Source organism: Mustela nigripes, chromosome 13 (assembly GCF_022355385.1).
Source record: "Mustela nigripes isolate SB6536 chromosome 13, MUSNIG.SB6536, whole genome shotgun sequence".
In the NCBI taxonomy this organism is placed as follows: domain Eukaryota; kingdom Metazoa; phylum Chordata; class Mammalia; order Carnivora; family Mustelidae; genus Mustela; species Mustela nigripes.
In genome coordinates, this window is record NC_081569.1 from 84,806 (window position 1) to 94,692 (window position 9,887).

A 9,887-nucleotide genomic window follows, 5' to 3' on the forward strand; every position below is an offset into this window, starting at 1 on the left:
CCGTATTCCCAATGCAGGACTCCGGCTGCCACCACGAGGAAAGTGAACCCCATGGCCCTGTGCAGGGAGCCTGATGGGCCGCCAGATCCTCCTAAGTCCCGGCTCAAAGTAGCCATTGGCTGAGATGATTTTCTGTGCTGGTAGATTCAACCTGCCTTTTCCCTAAGACGTAACCCTAACGCTAAGCCTAACCTAACCATACTACTAACCATAGCTCAGGTTGCGTGTTCAGGCATCCATCCACTGCTGCCTGGTCCCCAAATCCCCTAGATGGGAAACCCCTAAGCTGCACCCTACGATTGCAACTGATCCCAGGAGGAAACCTTGCCCATAGAAATGTTCTAAATCCGCAGAGGGGGAAAATCCTGCATGCCGCCCTGAGGCCACCTTGACTTGCAGCACCCCTAATGCCCAAGGACTGGGAACCTCTGGGGCCTGCAGACAAACGCTTTCAACTCGTGCATGGGGGTGGGTCACCAAAAGGCTGTCAGATCCGGGCTGCCATGCCCCTACGACCTAAAACTAACACCAGGTTGGGTGTTCAGGATTCCGTCCCCAGGGCTTGGCTCCCTATCTCTCCAGACTGTGACCCCGTACACCCCACACAGGACTGGCTGCCACCCTCGAGGAAAAAGGACCCCATGACCCTGGGCCAAACCCTACTGGACTGAGAAACCTCCATGACACCTAAAGCCACCCAACATTCCAAGGAACCCCACACCACAATCCTGACCGGGCACCAGATCAATGCCCTCAACTCAACCCTCCAGAGACCCAGCATCTGCAGTGGCATATCAGGCCTGCCATTCTTCCAGGACAAAACCAATCCCAGTTTGGGCAGAACACTCGTGAGAATTGGTCAAAAAAAGCCCAGCGAACTCGCTTAGGGTGCAACACGTTGGCAGTTCAGCCCCTAGGGCCTGGCCCGGCATCTCGAGTGCTTCGTCGGAACCCAGCCAGAAAGCACTACAGGAGGCAGGCTCCGGCGAAGCTATTGCCTCCTGCTTCTCACCCTCCATTGGTCCCCCCCCTGGCGCTGTCCATAGGGATGGGCATGCCCCAAGGCATGGGCACCGACACTCGCCTGCTTCCCCAGCATTCCGTTTCCAGGGTCCTGTCCCTCGGGGCCTACAACTGGGGAACCCTGAGTCCCGCAAAATGCCTCCCCCTCCCACCCCAGCACCAAACGTACATTTTGGCCCTTCGGGCAATCCTCAGATCAAGAGAAACCTGGGAGCCACACGGAGGTCAGCCCCATTCATGGGCGCCCCAGCCGCCTGAAAAGTGGGAGCACACGCCCGGCCAAAACACGTCCCTCAACTCTGCTCCGGGAATGCTCCACTGCACCGGTGCTCCTGGGTGGGCCGGGTTGTCTCCGCCCGTTTTCCAGGCGGCCCCCCATGCCCCGGGCGAGAAAGGGCCCTGGGCCATGGGGAGCAGGGCGGTACGAAGGGCTGCCCAACCGGTCAATTCTCACGAGCGTTCTGCCCAAACCGATCCCGGGAAAACATTGGCGGGAAAACACCCGGGGAACTCGCTTCCAGCGCTGCACATCTGCAGGGCTGCCCCACCCGCGGGCCTGGCCCGGCATCACGAGCGCTCGCACCGAACCCCCGCAAGGAAGACCTCCTCGAGGCAGACTGTGGTGAGGCCGATGCCTCCTGCTAATCCTCGGCCTGTGGGGGTCCCCTCCCTGGCGCTGTGCCTTGGGGCCCGCCCGCCTCGAGTCCCGGGCTCGAACACTCTCCTGCTTCCCCAGCCTTCTGCTTCAGGGATCCTGCCCCTCTGAGCCTCTATCTGAGTCCCGTCGCCACGCCTCACCCTCCCACCCGGCGCCAACATTCCATATCGGCGCTTCGGACAACAAGCCTCAGAGAGAGAGAAACCTGCATGCCCCCACATCAGCCCTATCCTTGGGCGCCCAGCCGCCCACAAAGTCGGAGGCCCACGCCCCGCTGCCACCCATCCCTCAGCTCTGTTCCGGGAACGCTCCCCTGCGCCGGGGCCCCCGGGTGGGCCGCGTCGACTCGGCGCGTTTTCCGGGCGGCCGCCCCATGCCCTGGGTGAGAAAGGGCCCTGGGCCACGGGGAGCAGGGCGGTCCGCAGGGCTGCCCAACGCAGGCCAATTCTCACGAGCGTTCTGCAAAATCTGATCCCAGTGTGGGCAGAAAGCTTAAGAGAATTGGTGGGAAAACGCCCGGCATCTCTCTTCGGGCCCCACACGTCTGCAGTGCGCTCCACTGGTCCTGCCCGGCATCAGGAGTGCTCACGTCCGAACCCCACCAGAAAGACCTCTGGGAGGCAAGCTGTGGCGAGTCAATGCCTCCTGCTCTTCAGCCTGCGGGGGTCCCCTCCCTGGCGCTGTCCCATGGAGCCTGGCCTGCCCCGAGGCACAGGCTCGAACCCTGGCCTGCTTCTCCAGCCTTCTGCGTCCGGGGTCCTGTCCCACGGTGCCTAAAACTGGGGAACACTGAATCCCGCACCACGCCTCCCCCTCCCACCCAGGTGCCAATGGTACTTTTCGGCGCTTCAGACAATCCTCAGAGGGAGAGAAACCTGCGAGCTCCCAATGAGGTCAGCTTCATCCTTGGGCGCCCCAGCAGCCTAAATGTCGGAGGCGAACACCCCGCCACTACCCATCCCTCAACTCTGCTCGGGAACGCTCTCCCGCGACGGGGCCCCCAGGGCCGCGTCATCTTGGTGCATTTTCTGGGTGGCCGCCACATGACCCTGGCGAGAAAGAGCCCTGGGCCATGTGGAGCAGGGAGGTCCGCAGGGCCGCCTAACGCCGGCCAATTCTCACCAGCATTTTGCCCAATCCTATCCCTCTGGGAGGCAGGCTCAGGTGAGGCCGAATCCTCTTGCTCCTCAGCCTCCAAGGGTCCCCTACCTGGCACTGTCCCATGCGGCTGGGCTTGCCCTGAGTGCCTCTCTACTCTTATTCAAAATAGTATTTTAAGTCCTAGCAACAGCAATCAGACAACAAAGAGAAAGAAAAGGTATCCAAATTGGCAACGAAGAAGTCAAACTCTCTCTCTTCACAGATGACATACTTTATATGGAAAACCCAAAAGACTCCACCCCCAAACTACTAGAACTCATACAGCATTTCAATAATGTGGAAGGATACAAAATCTTTGTACAGAAATCGGTGGATTTCTTATTAATTAACAATGAAAATACAGAAAGGGAATTTACAGAATCAATTCCATTTACTTCAGTTCCAAAAACATAAGATACCAGAGAATAAACCAAGCCAAAGAGGTAAATTATCCCTACTCAGGGAACTACAGAACACTCATGAAAGAAATGGAAGAAGACAAAAAAGATGGAAGACCAATCCATGCTCATGGATCAGAAGAATAAACAGTGTTATAATGTCTATACAGCCTAGAGCAATCTAACCTTTTAATGCCATTCTGATCAAAATTCCACCAGTATCTTTCAAAGAGCTGGAGCAAACACAACCTAAAATTGGGGTGGAATCAGAAGAGACCCCATATTGCTGAGGAAATGCCGAAAAGTAAAACAAAATGGGGAGCATCGCGTTGCCCGGATTCAAGGGTTACTATGAAGCTGTGATCACCAAGACAGCATGGGACTGGCATAAAAACAGACCCATAGGCCAGTGGAACAGAGTAGAGAGCTCAGATATGGACCATCAACTCTATAGTCAAATAATTTTCCAACAAAGCAGGAAAAACTATACAGAGGAAAACAGACAGTCTCTTCAATAAATGGTGCTGGGAAAATTGGGACAGCTATGTGTAGATGAATGAAACTCGACCATTCTCTGACAACATACATAAAGAGAAACTCGAAATGGATAAAAGACCTCAATGTGAGGCAGGAATCCATCAGAATCTTGGAGGAGAACATAGGCAGTAACCTCTTCCACATTGCCCATAGCAACTTATTTCAAGATATCTCTCCAAAGGCAAAGGAAACAAAAGCAAAGATGAACTTTTGGGACTTCCTCAAGATCCAAAGCTTCTGCACAGCAAAGGAAACAGTCAACAAAACAAAGGGGCAACCCACGGAATTCGAGTAAATATTTGCAAATGACAGGACAGACAAAAGGTGGATATCCAGGATCTAGGAAGAACTCCTCAAACTCAACACACACAGAGCAGATAATCATATAAAAAAATGGGCAGAAGATATGAAGAGTCACTTCTCCAATGAAGACATACAAACAGCTATCAGACACATGAAAAAAATGCTCATCATCACTAGCCTCGGGGAGATGCAAATTAAAACCACCTTGAGATACACCTGACACCAGTTAGAATGGCCAAAATTAGCAAGATAGGAATCAACATGTGTTGGATAGGATGTGGAGAAAGGGGAACCCTCTTACACTGTTGGTGGGTTGCAAGTCTGTGCAGCAACTCGGTAGAACAGTGTGGAGATTACTCCAGAAATTAAAAATAGAGCTTCCTTAGGACCCTGCCATTGCACTACTGGGTATTTATCCCAAAGATACAGATGGAGTAAAAAGAAGGGCCATCTGTACACCAATGTTTATAGCAGCAATGGTCATGGTCGCCAAACTGTGGATAGAACCAAGATGCCCTTCAACGGACGAATGGATAAGGAAGATGTGGTCTGTATAAATTATGGAGTATTATGTCTCCATCAGAAAGGATGAATACCCAACTTTGGTAACAACATGAACGGGACTGGAATAGATTCTGCTGAGTAAAATAAGTCAAGCAGAGAGAGTCAATTATCATATGGTTTCACTTATGTGTGGAGCATAACAAATAGCATGGAGGTCAAGGGGAGATGGAGAGGAGAAGGGAGTGGAGTGAAATTGGGTGGGGAGGTGAACCATGAGAGACTATGGACTCTGAAAAACACTCTGAGGGCTTTGAAAGAGCGGGAGGTGGGAGGTTAGGGGAAGCAATTGGTGTGTATAAGAGAGAGGGCAGAGATTGCATGGAGCACTGGGAGTGGTGGAAAAACAACGAATACTGTTACACTGAAAAGAAATTAAAAAGAAAAAAAAAAACAGTTGTATGCCAATAAGGTAAGCAAACTAGTTGAAATGGCTGCATTCCTAGAAAAGTATAAAATCCCAAAATTGAGCCAGGAAGCAATGTACAACCTGAATAGACCATTATCCTGTAACGAGATTGAAGCAGTGATAAATTCCTCCCAAAAAACAAGAGCCCAGGAACTGACGGCTTCCCTGGGCATTTCTACCAAACTTTCAGAGAACAAGTATCACTTATTCACCTGAAGATCTTTCCAAAAATGGAAGTAGAAGAAAACTTCCAGACTCTTGTTATGGAGCCAGCATTACCCTGATCCCAAAACCAGGCAAAGACCTCACCAAAAAGGAGAACCTCAGACCAATATCACTGATGAATATGGATACTAAGATTCTCAACCAGATCCTAGCTCATAAGATCCAACAGTACATTCAAAAGATGATCCACCATGACCAGTGGGATCTTTCCCTGGGTTGAAAGGATGGTTCAACATTCGCAAATCAATCAATGTCATAAATTAATAAGTGAAGACAGAAGAACCACATGGTCCTCTCAATTGGTGAAAAAATCTCATTTGACAAAATCCCGCTTCCGTTCCTGATTAAAACACTTCAAAGTAGGGATAGAGGGAACTTTCGTCAACTTCCTAAAGTGTATCTATGAAAACCCCACAGTGAATATCATCCTCAATGGGTAAAAGCTGAGGCCTTCCCTTAGGGATCAGGATCATGACAGGGATGCCCACACTCTCCACTCTTGTTCGAAATAGTATTTTAAGTCCTAGCAACAGCAATCAGACAACAAAGAGAAAGAAAACGTATCCAAATTGGCAATGAAGTAGTCAAACTCTCTCTCTTCACAGATGACATTCCTTATATGGAAAACCCAAAAGACTCCACCCCCAAACTACTAGAACTCATACAGCATTTCAATAATGCGGGAGGATACAAAATCTTTGTACAGAAATCAGTGGATTTCTTATTCATTCACAATGAAAATACAGAAAGAGAAATTAGATAATCAATTCCATTTACTTCAGCTCCAAAAACATAAGATACCTGGGAATAAACCAAACCAAAGAGGTAAACGATCCCGACTCAGGGAACTACAGAACACTCATGAAAGAAATGGAAGAAAACCAAAAAGACTGAAGACAATTCCATGCTCATGGATCAAAAGAATAAAGAGTGTTAAAATGTCTATATAACCTAGAGCAATCTAACCTTTTAATGCCATTCTGATCAAAATTCCACCAGTATCTTTCAAAGAGCTGGAGAAACACAAGCCAAAAATTGGTGTGGAATCAGAAGAGACCCTGTATTGCTAAAGAAATGCCGAAAAGAAAAACAAAACGGGGAGCATCACGTTGCCTGATTTCAAGGGTTACTACAAAGCAGTGATCACCAAGACAGCATGGGACTGGCATAAAAACAGACCCATAGGCCAGTGAAACAGAGTAGAGAGCTCAGATGTGGACCAAAAACTCTATAGTCCAATAATTTTCCAACAAAGCAGGAAAAAATATACAGAGGAGAAAAGACAGTCTCTTCAATAAATGGTGCTGGGAAAATTGGGACAGCTATGTATAGATGAATGAAACTCAACCATTCTCTTACACCAAACACAAAGAGAACTCGAAATGGATAAAAGACCTAAACTTGAGGTAGGAATCCATGAGAATCATAGAGGGGAACATAGGCAGTAACCTCTTCAACACTGGCCACAGCAACTTCTTTCAAGATATGTCTCCAAAGACAAAGCAAACAAAAGCAAAGATGAACTTTTGGGACCTCATCAATACAAAAGCTTCTGCACAGCAAAGCAAATAGTCAACAAAACACAGAGGCAACCCACGGAATGGGAGAAGATATTTGCAAATGATAGTACAGACAAAATGTTGATATCCAGGATCTATAAAGAACTCCTCAAACTCAACACACACAAACCAATCATATTAAAAAATGGGCAGAATATAGGAACAGATATTTATCCAATGAAGACATACAAATGGCTATCAGACACATGAAAAAATGTTCATCATCACTAGCCCTCATGGAGACTCAAATTAAAACACATTGAGATAGCACCTGACACCAGTTAGAATGACCCAAATCAACAATCTAGGATCACCATGTGTTGGAGAAGATGTGGAGAAAGGGAACCCGTCTCTCAACTCTGCTCCAGGAACGCTCCTCTGCACTGGTGCCCCAGGTGGGTCGCATCATCTCTCACATTTTCTGGGTGTCCGCAACATGACCCGAGCAAGAAAGGGCCCATGGCCACAGGGAGCAGGGCATTCCACAGGGCTGCCCAACACCGGCCAATTCTCAGGAGCGTTCTGCCCAAACCGATCCCAGTTTGGGAAGAACGCTCCTGAGAATTGGCCGGACAACACCCAGCGAACTCGCTTCTGGTGCCGCAGGTCTGCATGACCGTCTCCTGGGCATGGCCCGGCATCATGAGCGAACATGCCCCAACCCCACCCCCTCCAACCCCGGCGCCAACGGCGCCATTCAGCGCTTCGCACAAGCCTCGGAGCGAGAGAAACCTGCGTGCCCCCACTGAGGTCAGCCCCATCCTTGGCGCCCCAGCCACCCGAAAAAGTCGGAGGCGGACGCCCGGCCGCCACCCGTCCCTCATCTCTGCTCCAGGAACGCTCCCCTGCGCCAGGGCCCCTGGGTGGGCTGCGTCATCTTGGTGCGTTTTCCCGGTGGCTGCGACATGCCCTGGGCGAAAAAGGGACCAGGGCCATGGTGTGCAGGGGGGTCGGGGTGCTGCCCAATGCGGCCAATTCTCATGAGCGTTCTGCCCAAACTGATCCCGGTTTTTGCAGGACTCTCATGAGAATTGTCCGGAAAATACCCGGCGAACTCACTTCCGGCGTTGCGCATCTGCAGGGCCTCCCCCTGGGCCTGGCCCGGCATCGCCTGCCCTAGCGCCTGAATCCCACCAGAGAGCCCTCCCGGAGGCAGGCTCCAGCGAGGCGAAACCTCCTCACCTCAGCCTCCGGGGGTCTCCTCCCTGGCGCTGTCCCATGGGGACAAGCTGCTTCAGCTACTGTGGAAAACAGTCTGACTGTTCCTCAAAACGTTAAATATAGAAATACCTCATGATCCAGCAATCATACTACCGGGTGTGTACCCGAAGAATATGAGAACAATAACTCAAAAGGATACATGTGTCCCTATGTTTCTTGCAACATTATTTACAACATTACAATATGGAAGCAATCCAAATATTTCTTGATAATTTGATGAGATGATACATAAACACACACACACACACACAGTGGAAAATTACTCAGCCATAAAAAGAATGAAATCTTGCCTTTTGCAGACACATAGATGGAGCTAGAGAGTACTGTCCTAAGTGAAACCCATCAGTTGGAGAAAGACAAATGCCTTTCGATGTCACTCTTACATGGAATTTAAGAAACATACATAAATAAAGGAGAAAGAAGATACAAAACAAAATGCCGACTCTGTGGTTGCCAGAGTGGAAGTGGATGGAGGGATGAGTGAAATGGATGACGGGGACTAAGAGTGCACTTTTCTTGATGACAGCTGAGTAATATATAGAATCACTGAAATCACTATATTGTACACCTGAGCTTTGTGCAGTGGCAGTATGGTAGCCAATGAGGTTTATCCGAGGCGCGATTATTGCTGATTGAAAACTATATTGTACACCTGAAACTAATATACCACTGTATGTTAACTCTACCTGAATTAAAATAAACAATAAAAAAGTTTTTTCTTTCAGTAAACTATTTGAAAAAGCTTTTGCTATGCAATGTTCATAAGACTTACTTGAGAATATTTACTCTACAATAATTATCCACTCTATGCCTGGAATTCAAATTTCACTGAATTCTTATACTTTTCTTGTTAACTATAGCCCACAGGAGCCATGGTTCCTTTCCATCTGGGGTCAGCACCTATGCTTTCAAGAGTATAAGTAGAAATGGATGTCACTTCACTGTCCAGAAAGCTATTATTGTTTCTGTTTTCGTGTGAGATTGTCATAGAGTATGGGACAGGCTTCAAAGCAGGTTTGCTATGCACCTGGATCTCTAATTCAGTGGTCATTACCTGGTTCTGTTGGCTGATAAGTTCCTGTGGATGGGCTTGCTTCCAAGCACATACCTGGAAGACAAATGTGGGAGGACTTGGTGTGGGACAGGAAGAGGACCAAGTGCAGACAAGGGTACGATCCCTCCCCTGATCTAGGAATGGCCATGGGAGTGGGTATGGGAGACAGACACAACAGAAACCACTAAGGTCACCAGCTGAAAGCAGGGAGCCCGGGTCACAGGATCCTGAGATGCTTGAAGTCTGTTCTGAGCTATCTCTGGGCAGGAAGGGAAGAAGGAAAGAGAAGGAGAAATTGCCTGCACCTGGCCCATGCCAGCAAGGTCCATGCCCATGTCATGCCACCACTACTGGTACACATCAGTCTACACAGCTGACCCAGCCTGGGCTCAAGATGAGCGGTCTTGGGTCCCTCAACCCTCAGTTGGACAGATGGTTGAAGGGATCAAGGACATGCTGAGGAAGATGGGAAGGAAGGATGACCCTCCCAGGTCATCCTGTCCGAGGGTCATCCTGTCCTTGAGCACGCAGCCCTCCAGGACTGCTAAAAACCCACTGAAAGTTTTGAAAGACATGCCATGGATGAACTAAGGCATTGAGAAATAGAAAGCGATATTCGTTTTTAAGTTCAGAGCTGTCAGCTCATGAAGTGAGAAGACCTTCTCTGAGGAAGACTGAGGGGAGGGCAGGTCAGGCTGAAAAGAGAGATGTGGCTTTCTTGACTGGGGACCTGCAACCCCCTTCCAGGGTAAGGTGTTGTCCTCACCTCAAAGGGGATCCATGGAAGTGTCCCATCAAG

At 49.3% G+C, this 9,887-nt stretch overlaps 1 non-coding gene across 1 annotated transcript; it reads left to right on the forward strand.

Annotated features, from left to right (window-relative positions):
* The first annotated feature begins 8,605 nt into the window (after nt 1–8,605).
* On the forward strand, nt 8,606–8,750 carry LOC132000360 (U4 spliceosomal RNA). The gene has a single exon (XR_009399260.1). It is a non-coding gene; the product is annotated as a U4 spliceosomal RNA (small nuclear RNA).
* Nucleotides 8,751–9,887: the final 1,137 nt, after the last annotated feature.